Source organism: Falco rusticolus, chromosome 1 (assembly GCF_015220075.1).
Source record: "Falco rusticolus isolate bFalRus1 chromosome 1, bFalRus1.pri, whole genome shotgun sequence".
Taxonomy (NCBI): domain Eukaryota; kingdom Metazoa; phylum Chordata; class Aves; order Falconiformes; family Falconidae; genus Falco; species Falco rusticolus.
The window spans coordinates 122663974-122691395 of NC_051187.1; the positions used below are offsets into that span (position 1 = coordinate 122663974).

Consider the following 27422-nt stretch of genomic DNA (forward strand, 5'->3'; position numbering starts at 1 on the left):
GCTGAGGGCTGCACCTCTGCCGTTCCCATTTTACCATGAACATTGGAGTGACAGAGATGGCCTGTGGCCAGAAGGAGCCCTGTGATGACGGACACTCAACGAGCCCCCCAAGCCCCATGGCTTTTGTCCTTTGGGCATTTTCTTCAGGTTAGCAAAATGAGTGGCAGCTTTGTGTGCAAGCAACAGCATCTGAGTTCTGGTGGGACGTGGGAGACGAGGCAATGAGGAGCACCCGCACAGCGCCAGGCTTGTGGAGAGAAGTCGTGTCTTGTACCAGAACCACTAATAGAGTGGGAGAAAGGGACATTATGAGCAACCTGTGCTCCTTTGCCTTCCTCATCTCCCCAGCTGATCGGGACTACCACAACCTGGACACTGTGACTTAAGGAGAAAAACCAACAGTGCATCTTGGTCTTCTCTTTTGGTTGCTATTGTAGCTCACCTGTGCTGTCAGGCCAAAGAACAGAAGAGCAACGGTGAAGTTAAAGTACTTGCCACGAGCGATCAGATGGGATGGTAGGCCAAGTCATGAAGCTCTTCTCAGAGCTACCTTCCGTGTCTGTTCCCTTTTGCACGTGAATCTGTTTAATGCAGTGGCATTTGGCTTTGGCCAAGGGGGAGAAGCCATTCAGCCAGAGAGGCTGCGACTTCTGGCTTGAAGAAGTGAGAGATGCTGCTGCTGAGAGGGCCAGGTGCTAACACTGCTTTGGACAACTGGCCACGGACCTGCACTTACGGATGAGCACGTGCTTGTGGATGAGCTGAAATGTTCTTCTTAAGCGACAAGATTCCCTGGGTTGGGAAGAGAGAGGAGATAATGTGATGAAAACTTGAAATACACAGTCAGAAATAACGAGGGTAGCCTGTGCAAAGGCCACCACTCAATCTGCTAACAGCTTTTGTGGAAAGGTTCTCTGCAACTGTTCCACAAACCTATTTACGACTGGTTTATGTGCATTAAGTGTTGGCTTGCCAAGCAATGAAACATTACCCTTTCTTTGAAGCTGACTGGGAACTATTAACACCTGCTTATCAGGCTTTTACATATCTAGCCCAAGGTATAATTTTATAAGGCTTTCCCACACAGAGAACTCTTGACTCTTCAGCCAGATCCATTCCGCAAGAGAAACGGTGGTGCGAGAGGAAAAGAAATGCAGTGAAATTACACATAATTGCTTTTTCTCCACCTCTATTATACGGGGAGCAGGTGAGTCAGCATTCCCATGGAACTACTTTACTGGGAAAGGAGGAGCTCTGCCTTGGCCTGGCAGCTCTCTGCCCTCACCTCTGCTTTTGGTATCTGCATACCAGAACTTTCCTGCAGGGCTGGTTGCTGCTTATCAGCACCATAACATGCATACCTGTGGAGTACTCCTTTCATTAGCAGGAGGATTTGCCACCCCACGTGTAATTATTTAAAGCAAGGTGCAAATAGGGAAATAGTAACCACAAGCATCTGAGTTGTGTTTTTCAAAACGGTCCCACTAATTGAACGTACTACTGCAGTCCAGTTAGGTTCAGGGGTCCAGGTGTCATCAGAGCTAACGAAGCAAGCCTTCTCCCAGGTTTAAACCACCTAAATGGCTGCTTCTGGATGTTATTGTTGTTTACCTCCTGGAGATATTGAAAACACAAGCACAAATAAATTGTGCTACTGAAGAACCATGGTACAGAGCAATACTATTTCTTGCAGTACCGTACAAGAGCAGGATTCCTGTGAAAGTGAGACACATTTGTACCAGGCACTGTAAAACTGAGTAAGACGAGACAGCTGTTATCTCCATGAGCTTATCATCCACACAGGCATAAAAGACAAAGTCTGAGAGAAGTAAGAGTAATGGGGAAACCTCTCAGCAGGCAGGGAAGGTAACTTAAATCTCCTGAGTCTGAACTGGCACTGACTCCAGTAGCCTACTTTCAGAGACCACCTCTCTGAAGATCAAGGTTGATTGTTCTCCTGGTTATTTTTTAATTTGTACATTTTAAAAACCAAAACATGGGTTTTTTTATCTGTCTGCCTCTCCCTGATCTGCACTTGGGAAGTCAGCAGGCAGAGTGCATCGTGAGCCTTGCTTCTGCATTGCATGCCGCTAATTAAAGAAGCCATTCAAAATAAAGCTCCTACTCATATTCTCTATTAATAGCCAACAGCTTTCCTCCTCCCTCCCCTCCCACCACCTCTTTCTTTTAAAGGGATAAAGCTGCCCTGTCCAGGGTTTTGAGATTCCTTGCACTCAAATACCGACTCAGCATCTTTCAAGCTGCGTTACAGCTGTGCTCCCTACGGCAGTTTCCTCATAAATATGCCCCATCAAGACCCCAGTAGCGATCGCAAATTCTGGGACTAGATGACTTAAACTTGATGTCAGCTTTTACTGTGCCAAGGCTTCTTGTTAAGCCCCTGACACTCATTATCCACTTTCCTCTGAAAGAGCCTCTCCTCTGTTATGCGGGCTTAGCAAACCTGAGAGCAGGGCAACGGTCAGAGCAACAGAAATGACTTGTCAAGAGAGAAGTGCAGTGAGATGGGCTGCAGGAAAGATGAGTCATGGGTGAGCTGCACTCCAGAAACAGCTCAGCAGGGCCAGCTGCTGCCTTTCAGAAGATGAACTTGCTGGACTGGACGGGCTAGCACTGAAGGTGCAGCAGAGGAGCTCAGCTTCAGCCAGGTCAGTGCACTCCGAAGAAGCTGTACCTGCTCTTCTTTTGAGAGGATGGTCAGCTGGGTGTGCAGAAGCTATGGGAGACTGGCCTTGTCAGCCCAAATACACGCAGGCAGGCAGCAGGTGGGACTTGTTATCCAGAAATTACTCCGCTGTTAATAATTAAACACCGATTAGGAAAGGCAAAAGATCCAAAGCTTTAAAAAGGGTGCTGACTTGGAAATGGATTTGTAACTTGCTGTTTCCACTTTAACTTAAGGGAGAAGAGCCGTACATTAAATGTTTATAAATGGCTCCTCTTGTTGTTGTTGTTGTTCTGGAGTCACATCAGGTTGTCACCCAGGCTGTGCTGCAGTATGAGCTGGGGAGTGCACCAAAGAGGAAAGGTTCCAGCTATATTTAAGTAGCCCCCCAGACATGTAGCGTCAGAGGCAGCTGCAGGGTCAGACGAGCTGGGGGCCACACAGAGCAGCTGGGGGCACACAGAGCAGCTGGGAGGCACACAGAGCGCTGCCTGCTTTGCCAGCAGGAACCCTCCTGAGCAGGACCTGCCCATACTGGCACCTGTCTGTCTCCACCACCCTTGAGGGGCTGGGTGAGGCGGCCATGCCCCAGCACCTCCTGCCTCTCCCCCTGAGCTGCGCAGTGGTCCCTACTGCCCAGCACAGGGATGCGCTGGCTTGGACCGCAGGAGGCAGGGATGGGAGGTGGGATGCTGGTTCACCCATGTGGACGCATCTGCTAGCTGATGCCCAGGGCAGCCTGGGGAAGGGCCCATGGGTGGGTCAGCTCCCTCTGTCCTCCCATCCTCCAGCTCTGGAGGGGAGGAAAACACTCCTAGCATGGGGTGGGACCTTTCTCCTCACCAACGCTATGGGACCTTGGGAGGATTTTTGCAGAAGAGTGTTGTCTGCTTTAGATGGCAGTTGGTGGGGGAACACACCTGGTGAGCATTTCTGTGATGAGTGTCCCTGGAAAGGCTTCTTTATATGTGAAAATCCACTACAAAGAGAAAGTGAAAAGAGAAAAAAGTCCCTTCCCCCTCAACAAAGTGATCTGATTTCAATAATAAAAAAGTTCTGGATTAATAAATCAAAGCCTGTGTTTACACCTGATATGAAGCAAAGCTCTTAATATCTCGTTATTATCCAGAAGAAAAAGTATTTGTTCTGCTTTGTCAAGCCAATAGGCGATATATCACTTATCTTTTTATTCTACCTCAGTTTCACTGGGAAAATTGCCATAAAAGCTTCCACTTCAGCGAAACGCTCTATTAAAGCAGGACTAAGCGGGATCACTTTCAGGTAGGATCTGCTGAAGCAGCCTGGCTCTCATCCAGGTTTTCTTTGCCAAGCTCCACTCCAGCCCTGAAATGTCAAGATGCTGTACATGTTTTTAAAGGACTGCTTTCCTCCCTAAAATTTGCTGCAAGGGCCAAGAGACGTGAGGAACTAAAACTGTCTCACAGTGCTGGTGTTAAGCAAATTCCTCATTCCTTCTCTTCTCTCCTGTTAATGAACTGCGTACAGCAGCTGAGCTGGCAGAGTGATGGGCTGAAGTACTGCAGCCAAGGAAAAGCAGTGACAAGTAAAATGAACAGGCACTTCAGCCCTCAGTGGTGTTCTTCTTTGTCATATATACATGTTGCTGGTTCAGAAGAGAGGGTCTCCCCACCTACCTGTCCTCCTGGAGCACCTGGGTGCAGCCAGGCCAATATGATCCGGAAGGTATAAAAATTCTTTAGTAGAAAAGATGTCAGTTGTAGGTTATTATTTTATCTCTTGGCTCTTTCTGATTGAATTTGCTAAAGGATGGATAGAGCCGCACCTTAATGAGGACACATGCCTTTACTGAAATGGTAAGAGTCTTTGAGTTGCGATGGAAAAGTTTTATTTTGCAAGCTAGAGAAATTAGTGTTCAGAGATCTGGTCTGAGCGAATAGATTTTTCCATCCTGGAACAGTTTTCTGTAATTATGACTTTAACTATTACCAATAAAAACAAAACAGCACGCCCACCATATAAATTTTTTGCAGTCAGAAGATCAGCACAGCTGGAATATGAGAGCTGAGAAGTGCTTGCTAAATTAGACACCCTGTTAAGCCTCTCAAGGGCAGGTGTCCCCGCCGGTGTAACCCAACCGAAGACAAAGAAATTATCCCGTGGATGGATCTGCTCTGAAATGCATTAAGGAAATTCCATCTTTGTGCTGTGAATAGCACTGGGGTGGTGCTGCTGGCAGGCAGGATTGCTGCTGTGGTGAGTGAGTCCCTGCTGTGGCCGGCCAGGAGAAGCTGTGGCTTCTGTCCACCGAGGTGACACGGCTGAGCCCCACCAGGAAGGGGGCAGGGGTCCACATCCCATGGAAGCAGCCTGAGCAAGCTACATGCCACCCTGCAGCCGTTAGAGTGGGAAAGAAAAGGAGGAAAGACCACAAAAGGATGGAGCTGAGGAACCGAAGGCAAAGAGGGTGAGCTGGGAGTCTTCCCATCCGCCCTCCCGCGTGCGCACGTAACTGCAGGTGCGTGAAGACTCTCTGAACTCTGAACATGAGAGGAATTGCTCATGTCCTTGCATTTAAGGGCGCTCAATTGGGACTTAAGCGAGTCAGTCTTCCTCTCCCCCAGATGTGGGCTAAGGAAGAAGAGACCCAGCTGTATCTCCAGGTCAAACATCTGCGACGGTTTGCAGATGCTTCCTGATGGCCACGCTCTGCCCGGCCCCCTCCCCGTGTCCAGGCTGGGGTCACAGCAAACACAACAAAGGAGTAACAAGCTTTGGTTTCTATGAATTTTAAAATTGGCATAAATACTTCTAGAATGCTGCAGAAACACCAAAGACCATACAGTCTTTTTATTTACAACAGTATAAACACAAAGTAAATGCAACAAACAAACTCCTACAATGAATAAAACTGATTTCAGAGGAGGAATTAATTACAACTTTTTGAAGTGTTAGCTCGCATTTTTTCCATTATACTTGGGGTGATTATCTATGTTATAGTAATATGCAAATACTTTAAATTCTTAACTATAATCAGAAATGTCTTGTTTTGTTTGGGTTGTTTGGTTTGTGTTTTTTTTTTTTTTTAATAAGAAAAGTGCCATTACTATGTAGTATCTAAAAATATCAGTGCTACAGATTACATCAGCATCAGAATTTTTTTCACAGGACAAATTAAAATTGACAATAAATTTCACTGTACATCATGATCAAAAACATGTGTAGGCACTCAGGAAGACATGGGTAATAGTATTAAATAAGAATTATAGGACTCTTGCGATTGATTTATTTTCTTGATACGCACTGGCCTGTAATGCAAATTACCACCATGGCTTCTGCTGGAGAGCTTTCCTACTTTTAACGTAACAGAAAAATAAACAGGTCAGCTGTGGGTGAGTATGCAATCTTGGGACCCAGTTTCAGAAGAAAATTCAACTACTTGAATTCTACAGATAAAAAGTCCCGACCTCCATGACAGTGGTTTTAAGAACCAGAATGACGGTATAGTTGGCTCCATGTAAAGACAGGGTGAAGCCCCACAACAACAACAACAACAACAAAAAAGACAAAATGTCATAAATATTATTAAACTTTTCAAAAATATAATTCAATTTCAAAAATAAGCTGAATGGCTTGTTTTTCTTCTGGAACTTCAAGGATTCCCAGTTTCAAGTTTTTTCTCACAGAAATGAATGCCAGGCCAGCACAGTGACTTTTTTGTGAAGGAAGGATGCTGAGGGAAACAACCGATGCCAGTAGCTGTGTCCCTAAGGAAGGTGATTAAAAGAATAAGTTGCAAACCCTGGCAATTCTGCAGAGAAAAAGCTCTGGATATTTGATGCTTCTGGGTTACATTTCCTGATTCTAAAGCTTCCAGGTCCTACTGAAACAGCAAAGTCATGAGAGGTTCTGGAGGGAATGAGTCACTGCTGAAAGTTAAAGTTCAGAAAACAAAAGCTGGCCATTCCCATTACCTTTCAACATCAAAAAAAGAATCCCAACAGAAAACTAAATTCTGGTGCATCCTGCGAACCCGTGGTGCTAGAAGACATGGAGGGAAATGCTTTTTGTTTACACATTGGATGCACCCCATGGAGGTCCTTGAACGCGCCCCACTGGGATCGGCTGAAGGCGGTGGGGAGAAACAGCAAGAGCGAGCCGCACATTCTGCTCCATGGTTTGGCTAGTGTTTGCCAAGGAAGCCAACTGTGTTTTATTTGACCAAAACCAATTAATGTCATTCATGGCATTGCCACTTTGTGAATAAGCAGTCCTCTGAGCGTGAAATTAAATTATTAATATGATGGTAAGCATTTTTTCCCCACAGTATCTCCTGATACATAAGCTACAGTCCTCTTTGTCACAGCTGCCTCATTCCGTAAACAAATTAACAGCTCGTACTAGAAATGGCAACAGCCACCAAGCACTGCAGAAGCCAGCCCCAGCTGCTCTTCCCTTTGCTCGGAGGGAGGTGTTGGAGCGGTGATGGGCATCCCCCAGTCCTCAGCCATTTGCAGGCATTCCCAGCCAGGCCTTTTCCAAGGCTTAGGACAAGGGCATCCTCTGAACTGCTTCTAGCCCTTAGGAATTTGTGGCTTAGGGGGCTGCTTGGGGCAGAGTCGGTGTCTTTACATTTGATAACACTTCATGAAGTTTTTTTCTTCTGTGAATACCTATGGGTGCTTTTGTGGATCCTCTGTGAACTTTTGGCACCTCAAAGCAGGATGCCCTGCTGTTTAATTACCTGCTGCGTGAAGATCTACCTCCTCCCGTTGATGCCAAAACAGCACAGAGTAACTGCTCAGAGACCAATTTTGTCTTCAAGCAGCAAAGGTATTTATTTTGTGCAATGTTGAGGAGCTAGCCGATTCACACCGGACACACTAGCTCCAAAGTTTTCAGTGAAAAGTTAGGTATTTTATACAGTTTTTTTTGTGAGAGGTTACACAACGTCTTTACATACATACTCATTTGATTTTGACACCGAATCATTCCATTCACAATAGGTGGGATCTAGGTGGAGCAGACCTTTCAATTTGCTTTGTTCAATGATTTCCTGACTTGATGGTCTCCCTATCTCCTTCAGGTGCCCACCTTAACTTTTCTAATTATGCAGAGCACATTCAGTGGAACCTTTTCTAATTATTCAGAGTACATTCCTTTCTCAACACAGAGCATCACCCAGAGCATTGTACCAAACTCATCCTGACTAATCTTTTTTTTTTTTAAGACCTTGTTCTGCCTTGTTCTGTTTCACCGTTTGCTTTGAATCTACCACCTGCTAGTTTCACTTGATGCTTTCTAGTTCTGAATAGTGAATGCTGTACCACTTATCTAAAGGAGGACACACCTATGTTTAGTTAAAGTCGGGAGATGTCCAAGGACCCTTATTGCAACATGATGGATGCACAGATTGCTAAATCCTTGGTTTGGTTGTCTTTAAAAGGGACATTTTGTCTTAGATTCCTGTTGTACATGCAACGTGGCGAAGATGGAGGCTTTAAACATGACCGCTAAGGAATAGAGTCTGCATAGAGACAACTCCTCAAGGACACTGTCCAGGCACAAGATGTGTTTAAGTTGTTAACTTGAAGATATACTAGGTCCTTGAATGAAATGTGCTAATTGTCCAGGTTTGAGATATGTTAATGAGTTCCCAGAAAGTTAATGAATAGACAAGAGCGACTTGTATAAAGAGGGGGCTGAAAGGTTCCCTCGGGGTGCATGACTTTGGTGGAGTGATCCCCCATGCACCCAGCGTTGCCGAATAAAGATAACCTCCGTTCACTCAAATATTGGTAACTGATTCTTCAAATCAGTTCTTATATTAGAAAAGAAAGCAAATAGTCCATCCCCACTCTTCTTTACTCATGATTCTGTATCCTCTCTTATCTGACCATTTTCTGTTGGTTATCACTTCTCCATCCTAAATAATCCTGGTCACCCGAATCCTTGAATCACTCTAACATTGAGGTCGCTCCACATTTTTATTGATCTTTATTGCTCTTTGGATCTTTGCCATTTCTGTTACAGGTGAGCCGAAGCTGCTGGAGGCAGGCACACTTCAGCCCTCCCCGTGCTCTCCATTGCGCTCTATCCTGCCATGTCCCACCAGCTTTCAACAGTTTCTGAGCACCAAACCAACCCTTCCATGGAGTTATTACCACCACAAGACCTTATTTCGGAGAGGGAACAAGTTGGTTAGAAACTTCTCACTTTCAATCACTTCACTGCTCTCTAATCGCACCCAGCATAGCAACCACCTCCATCCCAGTCAGAGAGTCATTAACACCATCTTAATACTACTGTTTTCCTAGTTAGACCTAAAGCCTGTGCAGATTTGACTTTAGTTGCTGGAGTTCGCTGATTTGGCCCCTTCTTTTGGCGTGGAGTGTATAGCCCCTTTCCCTCCAGCCACAGCCCGTTCTGACCCTCCTGTACAAGCTGTGTCCCATCACTAACGTGTCCTGTGTCCTGCTGATTATCTCCTCCATCCCCGCCCTGTCTGTTCACTCAACATGCCCGTTAAAGCCAGGTGTCTCAGGTCCTCACCCTTGTTCCACTGCGGCTTCACGGAAACCAGTCGCTCTGCTCTCTTCTCTTTTCTTCTGGAAGTACCTGTCATGTGAACACGACCCTTCACAGCTGCTCCAGAGGAACCTGTGTCCCTCCCCATGGATGTGGACCTCTCATCTTACTGTCAGTGTTTCTGGAGAAGCTTTGGAGGAGATGCTTGATTTTACTGTCCTGTCTGGTACCCTACATCTTGCTTCCAAAAGCTCTCCCTTGCCCTTTCCTACTTCTTTGGTGCACATGGACCACAGCCACCTGCTAGGCCCCAGTATTTTTTGGGAGGTGGTGGATTCCCAGCATGCATGGGTCCCTTCCAACCTAAATTGTGCTGTGATTAGGTTCCCCTCAGTGCAAGGACAGCACTTTCCAAACCAGGAGGATTTGTCACCCACAAGGCCTGACTCCCCACCCCACCTCTTGCTCGGTGTCTTCTGCATGTCCAGGGCTGCCACTGTGAGGGGTCCCTGCAGCACCTGGCACCTGGGGAATGTCTCCCTCTCTGTTTGCCCTCCCACTGGACAGCAGGCTGATCCTTAAGCACCCCCTGTGCCCCCCCGCCCCCCCCCAACCCCTGGTGTCCCAGCATTCCTGCCTCTGCTGATGGCTGTGCATCACGCAGCTGCACCGCTCGCTTACCTGAGTGTGTGTGCACCTCCATACAGCATACATATGGATATCTGTGCACGTGGGAGAGGTGTACACCTCTCTCTCTTTCCAGATATAAGCTTTCGTAATGACTACGTTTCCTATCTCCCCCGGTGCTTGTGGCCTTTCCTTCATTATCTGTGGGTAGGACTGGGAATGACGTACCAGAACCTCTCCTCAGGGAATCGTATTTTGCATCAGGATTATCTAAATTCTGCACAATACCCTTGGTCTCTACACAGACTTCACGACCAACGGGATTTTGCAGAGCCTGTTGAAGTCCAAGAGCTCTCTCGTGAAGTAACCCAGTGGCGTGAGACTCGCTGGGTTCAAAGGACCCGGTCTGAAATTGTCCCTCTTGCAGTAGGGTGACATTGCTGACAGCCCCAGCACGTGTATGTGTACCAGCTCAAGCCCCCCGCTCCCACCGCAGCGGAGGGGGGAGAGCTGCAGGGAGCCATGCAGTGGGTCTGGTGGGGCTGAGGCGCAGGGATGCCCCAGGTCTCCGGGAAGCCCTGCGTTGGGCCGTGGGCTTGTGCCTCCCAGGCCGGTGCCCCGACCCCTGGCCGCCCACGGCAGCCCCGGGGCTGCAGGCTCCAGCTCTCGGCCCAGCCCCCTGCCCCCTCATCTTATTTAGGGGCCGGGCGTGGGAGCTATTTCAGCCACAAATCAAGCGATGAATAAATAAAACGTAAAGATTTCCACGCGGCCAGTCAGCCCTTGAATTACAAATTAAGTGTAAAGGTCCTGCAGCAGCCCGGTGCCTTTGGCACCCAACCCCCCACCCCCCAGCGAAAGGAGGCAGCGGCTCCCCGCCGGCAGCGCGGGGGGTCGGGGAGGAAGGGGGTGACGGGGATGGCGGGGCCGGGGGGCAGCGCGGTGTGATGCGCCGTGCCGTGCCGAGCCGTGCCGTGCCGTGCCGTGCCGTGCCGTGCCGTGCCGATGACGGGCGCAGCGCGCTTCCGCGCCCGCCGCCGCAGCCCTGCCCCCGCCGCCTGCGCGGCCGGCCCGGCCCGGCGGAGAGGCGGGGGGATTTCCAAGCGCCGGCGGCCTCGCCGCTTCCTCTCCTTGTTTTGCTTTCGATCTGGCCTTTCTCCGCCCGGGCGGAGGCAGTGAACTTTTAGTTTTGCTCCCGCGATTATTCAGCGCCTGTTTTCATTTCCATTTCGCGTCCCCTGGCAACGGCGGTAACCTTGAGGAATTATATAAGGGCCGCGAAAACGGGCCGGCGAGGTAATTTTTAAATCGCTTTCGATTTATTTATTTATTTATTTATAATTTTGCACACACACACACACACGCGCGCGCGTTGCCGCTGTTCGGCCGTGCGGGGCGGCGGGGCTCCCGGGGAGATGCGCATCGCTTTAAAAACAAAAGGTCGGGCTGCAGCGGCCGGGGCCGAGCCCCGATCCCGCCGTTGTGGTTGGGGAGGGGGGGGGGGGAGGGGGGCGGAGGGTTGCGGTGGAGATGCGGGGGGGGGTACCCACTGCCCCCCGGGCGGGGGGCTCCGGCGCTCGGACAAAGGTGGGGGCGTTGGGTTTGGAGGGCCAGGGCGCGGCACGGCCCGGGCCGGGGAGCGGGGCGGCGGGGGCGGGGGGTGGGGGAGCACCCGCACTTGTTGCGGGCCTGGCGGCAGCCGGTAGCTCCGGTAAGGAAAGGCGGGGGGGCGCGGCGGTGGCGCGGGCAGAGGGGCGGCGGGCGGGGGTCGCGGTGGGGGGGGGGGGAGCACGGGCCCCGCGGGGCGGGGGGGGGCGGGCGGGGCCTGGCTGAGGCGCCGCCCCCCGCCCGGCGGACGGTCCGTTACACAAGCGGCGGGGCGGTGCTGGCGCGCCTCGCTCGCCGCGGCCTGCCCCTGTCCCCGGCTTCGGCGGGCTCGGGGCCTCGGCTGGCGGCGGGGCGGCCGTGCCCCTGCGAGGGGCCGGCGGCGGCGGGGCGGAGGGAGCGGGGGCTGGCGCCGCGAGCGGAGCGGGGCCTGGCGGGGCCGCCGCGGGTGGGTCCCGTGGGCCCGGCGGAAGGAGGAAGCGCTGCGCGGGGCCGCCCGGGGCAGGCCGCCGGGGGGCTGCGGGCCTTCCCGCCTCCAGGGCTTACAGCAAACACACCTCGAGCGAGCAAGCGTTCCTGCCCTGGTCCCCCCGCCCCGTCCCTCCCCCGTACGGTCTCGGTGAACCCAGCGCTAGCGAGTGCGCCATTTGCACGCTTTGGCCTCCGCCAGCCGCAGGAAGGGCCTCTCTCTCCGGTGGGTACGGGCAGCGCTGCCACGTCGTGGCCTTCAGCGCCTGGCGCAGCGCTGTGCAGCCCCCGCCAGCCAGCGAGGGCCGGGCCCGGCGTGCCTGCCCCCGGCGGGATTTATGAACGGGGGTTCTGGCTGTGCGTGGTGCCGAGGGTAAACTCCAAGCGGCTGGCAACGTCTGGGGTCAAAGTTGCAAGTGCTGGAGGAATTGCATCCCTTAGCCCAGGTTCCCAGCAGCATTTCGGGCTTTTAATTCCCATTACGATTACTGTCAGCTCCCAGACGGCCGTGTTGGAGGCTTATTTATTTAGACACCGAGCTCAGATAAAGGAATCTCGGAGCACGGAACTTTGCTCCTGGTTAGTGTTCGGGCATAATTTACAGCTCGGCTCGCTGTGCTAAGGTCTTGCGGACAGCAGTCTCTTGAACGTAGGAGTGGTTGTAAACTACAGCCTCAGTTTCTGGAGGTGAAATACGGCGTGTTTAATTTTGCGTTTGTTTTATTTTAAGTCTTAATGGGTTTGCATATAACAGCCTTTGCAGAATGGCAGCGTTAGTACCATAAAAAGAGAGTAGAGTGGAGCCGCAACGTTTAGATTCATCCTGATATGGAAACGGTGACATAAAAGTAGCAGAACTGATCTGCGAGGCAGATGGCTTCCATCTGAATTGCAGTCTTTCCATGCCACCAGCCCCTTCGGAGACATCAGTGTCCTTTTTCTCTGGCCCCTGCTGGTAAAGTCCCATGGGGGAGTTATTTCACGTGCCCCTTGGGTGGCCGCGTTCCTCTTCACTGGTAAAAGGTGGTGGAAGGTCTGAGAGTGCCGAGTCCTTTGACACGGTGTGGCTTTATCACGGTCACGTGCTACGCTGCAGCTCTTTCTTCAGCTAGGTACAGGCATGGCGAGGTGTCAAGTCTGCTGATGTTGGGGTTAGCCCGCTGAGGCTTACAGTCCTAGCCTTTATTTGACACATACCTCTGCAGTGCCTCCCAGTTACGTGCTGGCTAGAAAAGTGACAGATTTCAAAAGATGCCAGTCTTTTGAGAAGAGCTGTTCATCGCAGGCCATGCTGCATGGAAAGGGGTAGCTTAGAGAGGTATGGGAAGTAACGTACGGACTGTTGGGAAGGGGGGGTAAAGACCCCAGTCTCCATTGTGTGGTGGGCTTTGATATGTGGGGCCCGGTGGTGTTAGAGAGAGGAAGAGTCTTAATGCACAGTTGAGAAAATGATGCAGAAAAAAGGCGCCAAGAGTCAAGAGGAAATGGAAATATTTTTTAATAGAAAGAGTCTACATTAGAAGAATGGGCTTTGTGTAAATGTATTTGCAGCCAGGCTATGTGTGCCTTAAATTAAAACATGTATTTATTTATATATAATACGTATATATTAGTATAAGTTTAAAAAACAAATGGTGGGGAAAAGTTGACAGGTGAAGAAAAGTTTCACAGGACACATCCTTTCTTGGAAGAGGAGCATCATCCCCATGGTTTTAAAACATTTCCATGATGTAATACTTTATGCAAGCTCAGGTATTATGAAGACAGACTACAGATGACAAGAGAGAGGACAGAGTGGCTAGCGCATGCATGAAGCGGGATGCTTTTTGTTAGAGGTAATAACTGTTTTAGGAAGTAGCATGGGCTGTCATGAATTGATGCTCTAGGTCTGTGTAGGAAGAGCAGAGATTAGGGCTACATGACCATCTGTCTGTCCAACCAAGATGTTGGAAACAACTCTCATACATTACGGGAGAGTAGCGAAGGTACAGAAGTAGGAAATACTATGATAATTGGAGGCTTCAGTTGCTCCCATGTGTATTTTGTCATGCTCCAATGTGAAATTCGCCAGGGTACTAACATTTTAGGTGCCAAAACCCCCTACTTCCTGGGTGTAGCTTGTAAGGGTGGGTACTCTGTGGGTAGCAACTCTGGATAAGATCCTGGCCAGGAAGAATTAAGTTCAGAATTTTACATTAAAAATGCCAGCCAGCTATGATGTGACAGTGACCATAATGTCTTTGACTCAATGTTGCTTCAGGAGCAGTAAAGCCAAGGGTTGTTGCAGCAGTGTTTAATTTTCTAAAGAAAATCTTCATTGGGGGGGTGGGGTGGGGGAATGAATAGAATGGTGAGAGGCAGCCAAAAGTGTAGAATACTTGCAGGTGGCATGTAATTCTTCAAAGACACTGTAGTAAAGGCTCAGAGCGATTGCATGGCATCTGTCAGAAATACCAAAAAAGCCGAGCAGGCTGACGAGGAAAGTAAAGGAGCTCAGTAGAAGTAAAAAGACGTCTTGCAAAAGGTAAAACTTTGTCAACAAATGGGGAAGGTGGCAAAGAACATAAAATAGTATTGAACACAATAAGGTAGGCCAAAAAGAGTCATGGAACAAGTTGCTAAAGGCAAGAAAACAATTAGTAAATCGTCTTTGAAATGCATGAAAAGCAGGAAGCCTGCTGATAAGTGATCCATGCATGCCTTGAAGGAGGAGTGCCCAAGGAAGATAAAGTCACAGCAGAAGAGCGAAACAAGTTCTTTCAGCCTTGCTTCACTGAGGAAGAGATTCTCTTGCAGGAGGCTTTTTTTTTTTTTTTTTTTTTTTTTTTTTTTTTTAAGGAGTGAGCGTATTCGAGGGTTTCACCCAAGCTGAAGTGTCTGTAGGAGAGGGTATCAGAATGAACCACTGAGAAGGATGATAGATGGCAGGAGGTGGTACTTGTTGAAGTGTTTTGAAGGAACTTAAAATATGAAATTGCTGATACATTGCTGGTTGCATGTAACTTGTTGCGTAGGCCTGCCTTGGTGCTCCAGGAATAGAAGGTGACAAATGAGCTGTCAATTTTTCAAGGTTTCTGAGGAGACTGGTAACTCCAAGGTGGTCATTTTTGTTTGCCAGAGACTGGTGAATGGGACCAGTGAACACGAGTATAAATGGGATACATTGACAGACTAGACCTGAACTTTGTTGAGGAGTTTCATGAGTCTTCTGGAGTTGTCTAAAGGCATTGCTGAGCTGTTGTTGGATGTCTGGTTGATAAAGTCCTCAACAAAGCATGGCCAGTTTCAAAGTGGGATCGGGTTGCTCCATGTTGTATGGTTGTGGTCAGTTTGCTCAATGGACAGAGATTGTCAGTTGTTCCCCTGCAGTCTGGCCGGTGTCTGTGTCTATGGTGTTCAACGGATGGAGGAAGGATTAGTGGTGATGTGACGAGTTTGCTGGTTGTATTAACTCATTTGAAGCATGAAAATCCCAAAGGCTGAACCACAAAGACTGCAGAAGTATCTTATATTGAATGTACAAGTGTAAGTTTGCAAATGAAATTCAGTACAGACCGGTGTAAGTGTAATGCACATGGAAGGGAACACAATCTTAATTTCTGTACACAAGGATGAAGTTTAAATTGACTTTTTACTCAGGAAAAGATGGTATAACACAGATAATCCTGTGAAAAGATAAGCTTTGTGCCCAGAAGTGGCTAAGGAAGAAGAGGGCAGGTTAGGAATTCTTGGGAAGAAGTAAAAAAATAAAACCCACTGTCACGGTACTGTAAACCCACGTTGCTCCCCTCTCTTGAACAGTGTTAACAATTTTTGTCCCCCATATCAAAAAGGATGTAGTGAAAGTGAGCTACAGAGAAGGGCATCAAAGATGGATCAAGGATACAAAAGGGCTTTTGTGAAAGAGTTAAGTAGCTTGGAAAAGAAGTGACTGCAGAGAATGTGGGGATGTTCTTCAAATCATTAGTGTAGTGAAGAAAGTGAATAGATAATAGTACAGATAAGATAAACACCACCCAAATGAAACAATTGGGAGGAAGCTTTAAAACAACAAAATTCATGTCCTGCAGTACACCAGTTGTGCTCAGGGCAACTGCATGTATGTCAGGAGTTTACGTGGGTTCACGAGTGATTAGGCGGTCTGTGGGAGAGAAACTTGCTGTACAACTTAGCAGTCAGAACAGTTCAGTATCAAATTTTGGGCACTGACTGCCAACAAAGAGCTACTGCAGATGTCGATCAAGTATTATTGCAGAAAACTGCAAATAGACACCTCCACTGAGAAGTGTAAGCTATGGTCCATTTGCAGATAACATAGAGAAGCGAGACCCGTGCATTGCCCTTTGTTGTGTGAATCTTGTGGTATAAGATCTTATGAAACTTCAGCAAAAAAAAAAATGTTTCTGTGATGTGCCTGTTGAATCTGTGCTTGTTAACCTGACACAAGTTACAGTCAGGTTAACTGGAGCCTGTATGCCTTTAAGATTGCATAGGAGTGGTACCCCAGCAAAATGTCTCTGATGTTTGCAGGATTAGAATCTGTTTATATTTTGTGGATCTTATATTGAAAGTTATGGTCCATTTGTAAGGTAAAGAAGCAAAACTAATCACGTGTTACTCTTACTTATCTCTGTGACTCTTTTGTAAAGATTGCCCTTTTGAAACTCGATTCTTCAAAGGCCTGTGATGATTGTGATAATGAGGGCATAAACCATAAGGTAGTGTTTACTGAAGTTTTATTACAGTTTATGGTGCTATAAGCTTTGATTAGCATAAAACATTTTCTCGTTTGTCCTTGGAGACCACAAGCACAAAAGCACAACAAATAAGCAAGCCAAAAAAATTCTGGGTACAGTGAATGAGAGAAACAGATTTATTAAGTTGCATATTCCTCATGTATGAATAACATTATGGAAAAAATCGTTCAGTGTAATCAAATAATTTCCCCTTGTTTTTTTTCTCAGAAGTTTTGTTGGAACTGTATGAAGGTTCTTCCTTGTATTGACGATGTGTGAACTCTTGTGTTAAGATTAAAATAGTAAGGAAAACTGGAATCAGCAATTAACAGTTAGCGGAAGGGAATACATGCTAATAGTTAAGAGTTTAATGTCTGCATGTATATCTACACACATACATTTATGCACACATACATACCTACATATATAAAAAGTGTAAAATCAGATGGTTTGTATGTAGCTTAAATAACATTGTACAGCACACGTTTCTTATTGATAGACTGTAAAACGTTTGTAAAACTTGCTCTTCCATCTAGCGCTGGACATGTTTTCAATTTCTTGGAAGTTGATGAAAAATTAGGGGTTTTGAATAAGCTACAGAGAAAAGAAAGAAGTGGTAAGCAGTAAAGCTTTCTTAATGTGTAGTATACTTGCAAGCCTGGCTTTGTGTACATTGGAAATCTTCTGACCCCTTTTCTTGGGGGAAGATGGCAACAAACGTAGAGCAGTGTGACCACTGTACAAGGCAAACATTTTATCCTGTTACAGCTTGGACAGGCATCCAGGAACAAATCCACCTGCATGTGGCATGTTGTTTCACCCAAGGTACAGAGCTAAATTCTAACTTTAAAATATTTTAACATTCAGTTTTTGCTCTATAGGTTGCTAGCTCTCACGATGAGCTTGTAGGTAATAATTTCCATGTTCTTGGCCCTTAAAGCGTAGTGCAGGTTACAGTCTTAATAGCTTTTCAGCTGACCTTTACAGGCTTGGTTTGTAGCTCCCAGCATATCTGGTGTTAGGAATTGTGGTAAGGTGTGGTATAAGCCAAAAGTATTTAAATTTGTCCTTTAGTTTGAATTGCATGTGACAGTGGACGTTGTCAAACCATTTCCTTTTTGCTATAAAATGATTCTAAGTACTTTTTAAAGACTTACATGATTAATATTGATACAGCACAAAAGAAGGAAGGCTTGCTTACAGGTTTTGTTTTAAAAACTCTGAAGTGTGCTTAAGTTCTGCTTTTTTGATGTGTATGGAGGGATATATGTGACTTGAAGGGCTTGATGAGTGCACAGACCGTCGTATATTATAGGAATATCTGTAATATTCCTATGGATACTGGACATTGCTTGACAGCATTACAGGCAAACCTCTTACACCTTTATCTAAGCAAGATAGTGCCTTAATTCTTTAATAAATTAAGATAGCAGTAAGTTTAGGTCTTTATGTGCTTTTCATGCATATATGCAACGTGGATGTGGTGCATGATACGGACTTTTGTGCATTTTGTGTATTGGCTGAATTAAGGTGTTTTGGTGAATTGTGTAAATGTGCTTTATATGCAGCTGAGAGATGAAGCCAGTGGAAAATACTGAACTACTGAATTTAATTGGATGTGGCATATAAATCTGTAAGATCAAAATCAAACACCCTCACCCGCAAACACATTCCAAAATTGTGACAGCATCTTAAAAAGTTTTATCTAAAACAAAAATAATTCCACAGTAGGAAAAAAGGTGGGGTAGGAGACTAATGTTTTGAAATTACTGAAAGCTTTCCTGCAGGATCTGAAGTCCCAACAGTGTTACATGAAAAAAGATGAAAGCAAAACTTGAGGATAGAATTGAAACCAAATATAAACAAAAGTGAAACCGACTCCATTGCTTTTCATTTCCCAGTTGGCAAAAGAAAGAATAAACACAGAGCAAAGAAGCATGAGAGCTCAACTTGAAAAATTAGTTCAATTTTATTTATTTCATCTGTCGGTAAATTTCTCTTCTGCATGGCAGCACTCCTTTGGTAGATTGCATGGTAGGGAGTAGGAGTTGTTCTCTCTGGTTTGTCCGGGCACCACGTCTCCCACCAGCGGTCCGGGTGACGGCCCCGCTGTGCAGGAAGTTGACGTTTTGAAATGCTGTGGCAAGAGCATACAGAAAGTACAATGGAGGTGATGACATCCAGTATGATGAAAGGGAGCCATTCAGCTGGTAGGTGCGCTGGATTCTATTCACGTTGAGATTTACGTTAATAGGATCAGGTATAAAATATGTGGTGGGCTTGGTTCTTGTTCCCTCCCTTTGGGACTGTCTGCTTAGATCTGGGTCAGATCAACAGTAACCCAAAGATGTTACCTGATACCAGCTTTGCTGATGGCGTGAAATGACTGCAAATGGTTTCACTCCATTTCCACAGATCAGTCAACAGCTAGAAGGTCCTTTTTGACCTTGAGAATTAGCTGGTGAATTAGTCAAAAGATGGCCAAACAAAAAAAGGTGGCCGTGGAATCTCAAATGAGTATCCTTCTCATACGTAGAGATGCATGCTCCTGGGCTGTATCAGCAAAAAGGTTGGGTGCTGGGGAGAAGCTTGGACAATTGCTGCTCCGCTGAAGCTGTACTACTCTGAAATGAAAGACTTTAATTCCAGAGGTCCAATTCTCACACATTGGCACACATTGCATTCGAGCGTATAAAACCTAAATTCTTTGGATGCCGAAACCGTACTGGAGCTTTGAGATTGATGAGGGAAGCTGATGAAGACTAGCTTTGTTCAGTTTAATAATATTTAGCCAGCTTAGATGAGAAATGAAGATGAGTTCAGTGGTCTCACTGTAGCTCAGTAGTATTTTAGGAAAGTTCCAAGATAGAAATAGCTGCTGCAGATCAGAAATTCAGGCTGTCTCGTTGCTGTTGGTCTGTGGTCAACACAAAAACTTTAAATTAAGAGCACATTTTGTAACCGATCCTATTAACTATTCATATCTCAACATGAAAATGCATTAAGAAGTTCCTGTGTGTCCTGTGGCAGTGGAAGGAGTAGCATTTTTATCAAAAGGAGAATTACATCATACCGTTTCAACATGTGTCAGTATTAAGCTTTTAATTTTTCGCACTCTTTTAAGTGCAAGCCTTTCAAGTATATGTACAAAGGAAAGACATTTCTCTCTTAAGTTCTCCAGTATCAAGCAGTATCTCTGTAATAACTAATTCAATTTATTTTTTGTGCTCAACACATCTGCTTCTTTCATGGTGCTATTTTTGTAACCGTAAATAAGTGCATGTGACAGACATGTTTCCAGTTCACAGTGTGGATGATTCAGAGGATCCCAGCCCCCAAGTCTGTGCCTGCTGTGGTCTGTCTGTAAAGAAAGCACCTTAAGTAAGCAGGAGAGCGTTTTTTACAGATCTGAAATAGCATATACTTTTCTTTCTTTAATGCCTTCTCTTGCAAGGGAAGGAGAAACTCCTTTCTTGAAAGGGCTGGTTCTGGTGCTCGCGGTGAGGTTAAGCAGAGGTAGTTCTTGTCTTTCGCCCTTGGTTCTGGGTGCTTGCACTAGCGATTAGAAGTTTGGGTAGCAGAAGTGTAGGTGTGGGTTAGCTATTAACTTCAGTGGTAGAAACTTCCCTTGCCCAGACAATAAAATGAAAGGTTTAAGCAAATATTAAATCACACTTTAGTGTAGTGTGCAAATACTTTTTGCTGTGTGTTGCAGAACAGTATGTTATACAAACAAAGGCAGCTGTGAGAAACAAGCCCAGTCCGAGCAAGGTGGATTACATCAGGTGCAGGTCACGGCCGGTGAATGTGTAAACTCTTCCTCGAACACGTTTCTCAGTGTTAGCTGTCTGGAATAATTTTTCTGCCTCTCTTGAGTGCCTCTAAAATGTCACTGTCTTATCTGCAATCCTGCCTGAGCCTTGCAAGCCACCAGTGTGGGAACATTGAGATTAAGGACTTTTGGTTTATGATGGCTGCTTTTCTTATATATAGCACCCTATAAAGCACTGACCCTGTGTTTAGGCAGAAGAATGCTAGACAGGACATGGAGATGAAGTCTGCCCAGGCTTTAAAAAGTATTTTTACAGCTTAAGATTCTGATCTTGCAGATACTTGCATGTGTGATTTTCCATTGCTTTCAGAGGGACATGTGTAGGAAACATGTTGTGCTTGTTAAAAGTTTTAGGGATGTCTCCTGTACATTTAGTCGCAGAGCTTGTAAGAGTGTGTTAGTCTAACGGCCACGGGGAAACATAAAAATCCTGGTGAGTTGCAACAGTGTGATAAAACAAGTGAGTCTTGATAATTGTTTGAGCCTTAATAGCCTTCTAATTTTCACCAGGCTGGAAAATTCTTTATGAATCAGGTGTCGAATGCTGAGTTTTCCTGCCAGCTTTCAAGAACGCGCAGGGTTTGACTTCCATGGATGCTGACTGACACAGCTAAGCGGCAGCAGCTATTACATGTGGGTATGCAGGACTGGATTTGTATGTGAGCACTTAATTCCAGAATAAAATTGATTTATTGGGGGATAACTGCTCCCCAATGCAAGGAATTAATTATGCCGTGACAACCATGCCAGCAATTTTCTTGTTGTAAACAAGCCCTTCCCAAACTTGTCTGAGTGAAGTACAGCTCCACTACTGAGCAGTCACCACCTCTCTTCTGAGCAGCTTCTGGGGGGGAAAAATAGATACTGAAGAGAAATCTTGATCAATTATCAGATGTAACAAAAAGCTTAAGAAGCAAATAAATCAGGTAAAATGTATGGCTGCTTTTGAGACTCCTGGAGGAAGTGGTAGGGGGAGAGTTTTCTGTAATCACATGCTTTTAACTATCACCTGCATAGATCCGTTGTTTTGGTGATGCCACCAGAATCTGGCATCTTCATCTTCACTCCAGGCAAGACCTGGGAAACAAATGAAAAGAAACGCCCAGGAACAAAGTATTCCTTTAAAGCTGAAAGTAAAACAATCATTTTGTATTGTCACCAGACTTGCAGACATTGATGTGCGTACAGATGATCATCGTGGCAAGGATTCTGCGGAGATGATCTTTAACAGTCTATTTGTTAGAAGCCTGGGCCAAGTTCCCAGCTGATGTAAGTCACTGCGATGCCAGAGAAGTGAATGGGCTCAGCCACAGACATTGTGTTGTTCAAGTGTCATGATAATATTCAATGCAGGCGCCAGTGCAAGGGAAATTTTATTGTAGGTATTGAGAGGTTGAAGTGTTGTTTCACTACAGCCAAGTCCAGAAGCAAAAAAACAGCCTTCTGGTTCTGGTGTATTAAAATCAGATGGCTTTTCTTCAGTGCAGTTCTAGTCTGTGAATCCAAGGCTACTTTTAATGATGCCTGAGATCACTGCAAAGTAACAACTCATGTCTTTGCTGCTGAGGGAGAATAAGCTTTGCATGGAAACCAAAGGAAAGAGTCTGTTTTGATGTGTAATGTCTGAATCCCAGCCAGGGCATGTTAACACCCTTTGGGTGGAACAGAAATGCTATAGGGGTGATGAAACATGCTATATACAGTATGAGTTCCCATTGTACGTTTTCCTGGGCATGTTTGTCATGCAGTCTGTAATGCTATTTCAATATGTTTGAGGTATTCGCTGCCTTTGTTTTGTTTGGGGTTTTATTTTTCTTGGAGGGACTGTCGAGTTGGTTGGTGTTCTTCACCCCCTGTCCCCGTAGAGTGCAAGGGCTTTGCTGCCTTCTGCCTTCGTGTATCTTTCTCAGGTACAGCAGGATGAGAGGAGGGCATGCTGAGTGCTTCCCTCCTCCTCCATCTGCCTTCAGCTCCCTGCAGCCCAAAGTGGGCACGGCCTGGCCCCTCCAGAGCTTGGGAAGTTGGGTAGCTGTCGCTAGCTTGAATCTGTCACACAGCAGCCTCGGTTCCCAGGTGTTTCACCACCCCACCAAGCTTTCCCCTTACGAGCCATTGTGCTGTGTTTGGTTTAGGAACCTGGGGAAGCAGCTGAAGTATTGCTTCTTGATTGCCTGTACAGGTTCTTCCTAATGACCAGGCCATTCCTTACACTAGTTCGCCCAGGACCTGTGCCCTCCTGCCTTGCCTGCTCTCCAATTCTTGGCTTTCCATCCTGTTTTGATGGAGTTTGCTCCTTCCTGCAGGCACCTGAGCAAATAAGATATCACCTTTCCAGCCCGCGGTGAATTATTTTTCTTGGTGATGGACAGGAAGGATATAGCGTGCTCATGGTGCCTTTGTTGCTGCCACCAAAGTGTTAGGAATGAGCAGGAAAAATACTACCATTGCTGCAGCGTGGAGCAAGTGTTATAGCCAGCACAGGAGCTGGATCTGCGCAGCAGCCAGCCGTGGGGTATGCTTGAAGGGAGTGCAAGGCAAGAGATGCTTAGTGATAAGCAAATGCGCCAGCAGAGTTGCAACGTTTCCCCCATCCCTCCCTGTTCAACAGAGCATCACTGACAGAGTATTCTTAGGGAACAAAAGAGGCACCATTACATGCAATTAAAAGACCAGAGAGGGTGGGTTTTGCTGTCTAACTGTATGTAAATCCAGAAAGTCTCTTGCAGGATTTTATGTGTTGCCTTGCTTCCTATCTGTTTTCAGAGACAAGAGCCTCAGGGTTTTATTTTGAACTCTTAACACTTGCACCTCTGAAAACGGCAATGCCCGCTTTTCCTCGTTTACTAATTCTACTTTAATTACATGTTTTGCCGTTGGTTCCAAAAAAGATACAGGTTATTTGCATGATTTGGGATTATCAGGAAGAAGGCATGTGAATTGTGCTTCTGCAGCATCAGTGGTGAGATTCTCCTTCTCGTGGATGGGAAGCACACCAGGCAGAGGTCTGTCTCCCTGCGGGCTGCGGGGTTTTCAGGTGTCCAAAATCAGAGCAGCTGAGTAAAGTGCAGTTCAGTTTGTCAGCGTTTAGCGGTCAATCTCGCATTTCTGAAGTATTTCTGAGCAGGCGAGGCCAACAGGTTTCCTTACCCAGGGAAAGTCTCTATCCCTCTTGACGAGTTTGACTTCCGAGCAGGGCTTTGCTCGGAGTATGTACAGTTCAACCTTTGAAAGGGGCATCCACAGTGGAATAGTTGAAAAAGGTGGTCCTATATGCAAAATCCTATATGAAGGCAGAGTGCGAGCTGTGACCAAGGGACAGAATTTTGCTCCAAATACTGTTCCTTAAAAAAAAAGATCATGTTTCCTTGTATCCTGGAGCAGTCTCGGATCAGGGACAAATACAGAACCCAGTTCTCTGAATCCTAAAATTAGCGTATGGTCTCATTTCAGCATATGTGTTTGGTCACACAGGGTGACTGATGCATTTCTGAACTGCAGCAGCATTAGCAAACAAAGGGAATACTTAAAGTTCTATCAGCAAAGCACAAGTACAAGATGACTTTTTTTTAAAAAAAATTTGTCAGTTCTGTATTTGCGGAGAAAAGAGAAATAGAGACCATGCAATGTTCTGCACGTGTCCTTGGGGAAACATGTTTTTTCACAGCTCTGGGGAAAGGCTGTGGCTTACTTCGCAAATGCACCTCCAAGTATCTTATCCCACCTTACCTTCTCCCAACGATTACTGGTATTTCCATAGGCTGGCAAATCTTTTAACTGGCTACTTTTTGATGGGAAAAGATTTGCTTTTTCAGATTTTTTTTTTACTTCCATATATTTTTTTAAAAAATATCAATGGGCATAGAGTACCGCGTGTTTTTGGGATAACCTTTGTGCCTTTTCAGTTATCCAGACCCTGTCAGAGGGAGTGAAACTGAAGGGAAGAGAACATCTTGTACCGCTCAGATTTAATGCCTGCCGTGCCATTGCTTTCACTTTCTGTCTACAGCTGCCGTAATTCTAGTGAAGGGCTCTTCATTCTCAAAGGTAAAACTTTCTGTATGGCAGGAGTGTTACCTCTGTCAGGGAGAAACCGTAAGTCAGGCTTACTAGAATGTTTTAGTGGAGAATAGGGAGGAATGCAAGCTCTTTACTGAACTTCATGCAGTGGAAATATTTGTATGTATATATGGATTACAGCCATCACGTCTTTTCTAATGTCTCTTTAAAGACGGACAGCTCTTGAAAGTAACTACTGCTTTTCTAATACCTCTTTAGAAATGAGTGCTGTGAGTTTCCTTCTGAAGGGTCTTGCGTAAAGAATCATAGAAAAATACATCTGTGAAGAAGTGTAGAGTTGAAATTCAGTATGGTTTATTACGTCTTAAGTACGCTGCGGTGGCGGCTACCTGCTCAGTGCGCTTTGTGTGACTCTTAAGGACGTTGCTATGCCTGTGCTTCCTTGTCTTACGCCGTCATGACTCGTCTTTCAGCCGCATCTGTCTTGGGAAGCCGGCTCGCATGCTTCCCTCCAGGCTGCTGGTATGGTTTCCTTGTGGAAAGCTCACTTTGAATTGCACGTGTGGTAGCAGGAGCGGTGTTACTGTAGCCTCCTCGCGGTCTCCCTGTTCCTGGCCAGGTCCCGGCTCCAGCAGACCCCCCAGCCGTCTGCCCTCTGCCTCACTCTTCCTCCGTGCCTAGCTGGTTGGGGGGTAGCTTCCACCGTGGTTTTGGGGTATCTGGTTGCCAAAAAAAGAGGCTGAACTGACTGCAGGACCAGCAGGAATAGTACAGCGAATAAAGCTTGGAAGAAGGTCAAAATAATCCCTCCATATGCGGGCCATGCTCCTTGCACGGGGCTCGGCTCCTCGCAGCCCCCCGTAGCCTCCCCCTCCAGGAAGGTCCTGCTGAGTTGGGGTTAGTGTCTCTCAGGCTCAGCGCTGCTTTGGGAATAATTCTATTGATGTTTTAATGTCTGTTGATAACATTTAAGCTCCCACCACTGAAAAGGCAACTACCTCTGACTACAGTGCCCTTTAAGAGGGAGGCAGGTGATAAAAATGGAGCAAAAAAAGGGAAACGATATTCATGGGGCTGCCACCCTTAAGACATTTGTAGGAGGTGTGGTTAAAATTTTTTCTTTTTTTTTTTTAATTGGAGATTGGCTGTCTTGTTAAGAATGGCAAGTGCTCATAAAATAAATTCCTGGCAGGTAGCCCTACTTCCATGTCTAAATGGGCTCCTCTTTTCTTGTTGGGCAGAAAAATGCTTTCTTAGGTCCCATCTGCATTAGCAGTCGACTGTGTTTCTTGGCGATTTGTCTTCCCTTCCCCCACCATGGGACAGTGATAAACCAGTAGAAAAAACAAACAGGAATTATTTTCAACATAATGCCAGAAAATTTGACTCCAGTGTGGGGCTCTGGGAGTTTTAAGCTTTTTCCCATGCTTCCCCCAAAGAGATGCTGGGGGTCAGTACTGTCCCAAGTTTGAAGCTGTGGTCTAAAAGCATGAGGGCTTCATTAGCAGTTTTGGATTAAGAGGTTCCCCCCTGTCCTCCCCAGATGCTCCTTTCCCACTTCCATGCTGGAGTGCCAATCCTGTCTTGGTTGCACTGTCACATGAGTCTTTGAGCAGGATGAGAGCCATGGTCTGGGTTCAAACAGACAAAAAAGGCCTTACAGAAAGAGATGTTGCTTGTAAACCTGCAAAGTTCCTGGTCTTGTTCACAAATCTGCCCATACAAAGAGGCGTGTTACCGTGCAACAAAATTGGGATGGGATCGAAGGGTGATGGAGTGTTGGAGTGTGAGGTGCTCCTTTGCCACTGGTGGAGTTGGAGCTGCTCCCTCCCCCTGCAGCCCCAGCTACCCCCGCTCCTCTCCCTTGGCCTTCTCCAGGGTCTCTCCAAGGTGGGGGAAGATGGTGCCAAGTGACCGATGGCAGGCGTTAAGCCATTTTTCTCCTGGTTAACCCAAGCGTGAAGGTTCAGGCTGGCAAAGGTAAGGGGCTTTGGAGAGGTTTGCTTAGGCTGGTGGGTGGGTACCCACGGCTCAGGAGCTCACAGTGGTGGTGAAGCTGGCGGGTTCTGAAAATACTGGTAGAAATCCACTTGTCCTGATACAAAAAATACAGATAACAGCACATAGCTTCTTCTACGTGTGTAAATGTGCAGGGGAGGCGCAATGTTAGCATTGACCGGGAATAAGAGATAGGTGCATAGGTGCTCCCGGTTTTACAGCCTGCTTCAGATTATAAATGTTGATGTTCTGTTCTCCTCAAAAGGATCGACTGTTTCTGCTTTTTCCTTTCTGCTGGGTAAACACTGGAGAGAGGCTGGAGTGAAGGAACTTGGCATGCCGGCTGTTTTGTATGGCTCACCTTAGTTTCTGGCTTTGCAGGTTTGTTTTATCATTAATGTATTCTGATGGAGGGTGAAGCTGGCTTGATGCTGGGTGATGGCCCCGGAAGCTCTACATGCCTTTGTTGCCTCTTTCGGATAATTTCAAAGGTCTTTCCAAACTTGAATGACTCTTAATGGCAGAAGGTGGTTGTTCCTCTGCTCGTTGATAGATGTACTTCACATTCGCCCGGTAAGAGAGTGCACCCCTTAACCCTGCTTAGGGACAGACGGAGGCTACTTTTAAGGCACTGCTGAAGTTGTTTCTTTCTGTACAAATAGATCACGCATTTGAGAGCTCTGGAGGGGAGATGTGGCACCGTCATTTCCCATAGGCAATTACTCAGTAGAGGTGACTTGGTATTTTCATCGCAAGGATGCTGCTGACGTGCAGCTGCCAAAAAGGCCACCACATTTTAGCACTGCTATGGTCAGTGCTGTCCTGAGGCAGACGGGTCTGGGGTTGTCTTCTGAAGACATTGGGCTTCATGTTTGGCGGCATGTGCTCTAAGAGGAGCACGGGGTGTGTTTTGATGAGCAGAAGCACGCTGTGCTTCTGTCCCCCT

The 27422-nt window shown here is 46.7% G+C and overlaps 1 protein-coding gene across 3 annotated transcripts in view; it reads left to right on the forward strand.

Moving 5' to 3' along the window:
- The first annotated feature begins 10891 nt into the window (after positions 1-10891).
- Positions 10892-27422, forward strand: part of IRF2 (interferon regulatory factor 2) — a 43211-nt gene continuing 26680 nt past the window's right edge. Inside the window, exon 1 of one of the 3 annotated variants that reach the window (XM_037398927.1) lies at positions 10892-11116. The gene's annotated coding sequence lies outside the window, so the exon portion shown is untranslated. Of the gene's footprint in view, positions 11117-11184; positions 11261-11873; positions 12120-27422 lie in introns of those variants that run through there. The other 2 variants (XM_037398929.1, XM_037398928.1) reach the window with 2 other exon arrangements.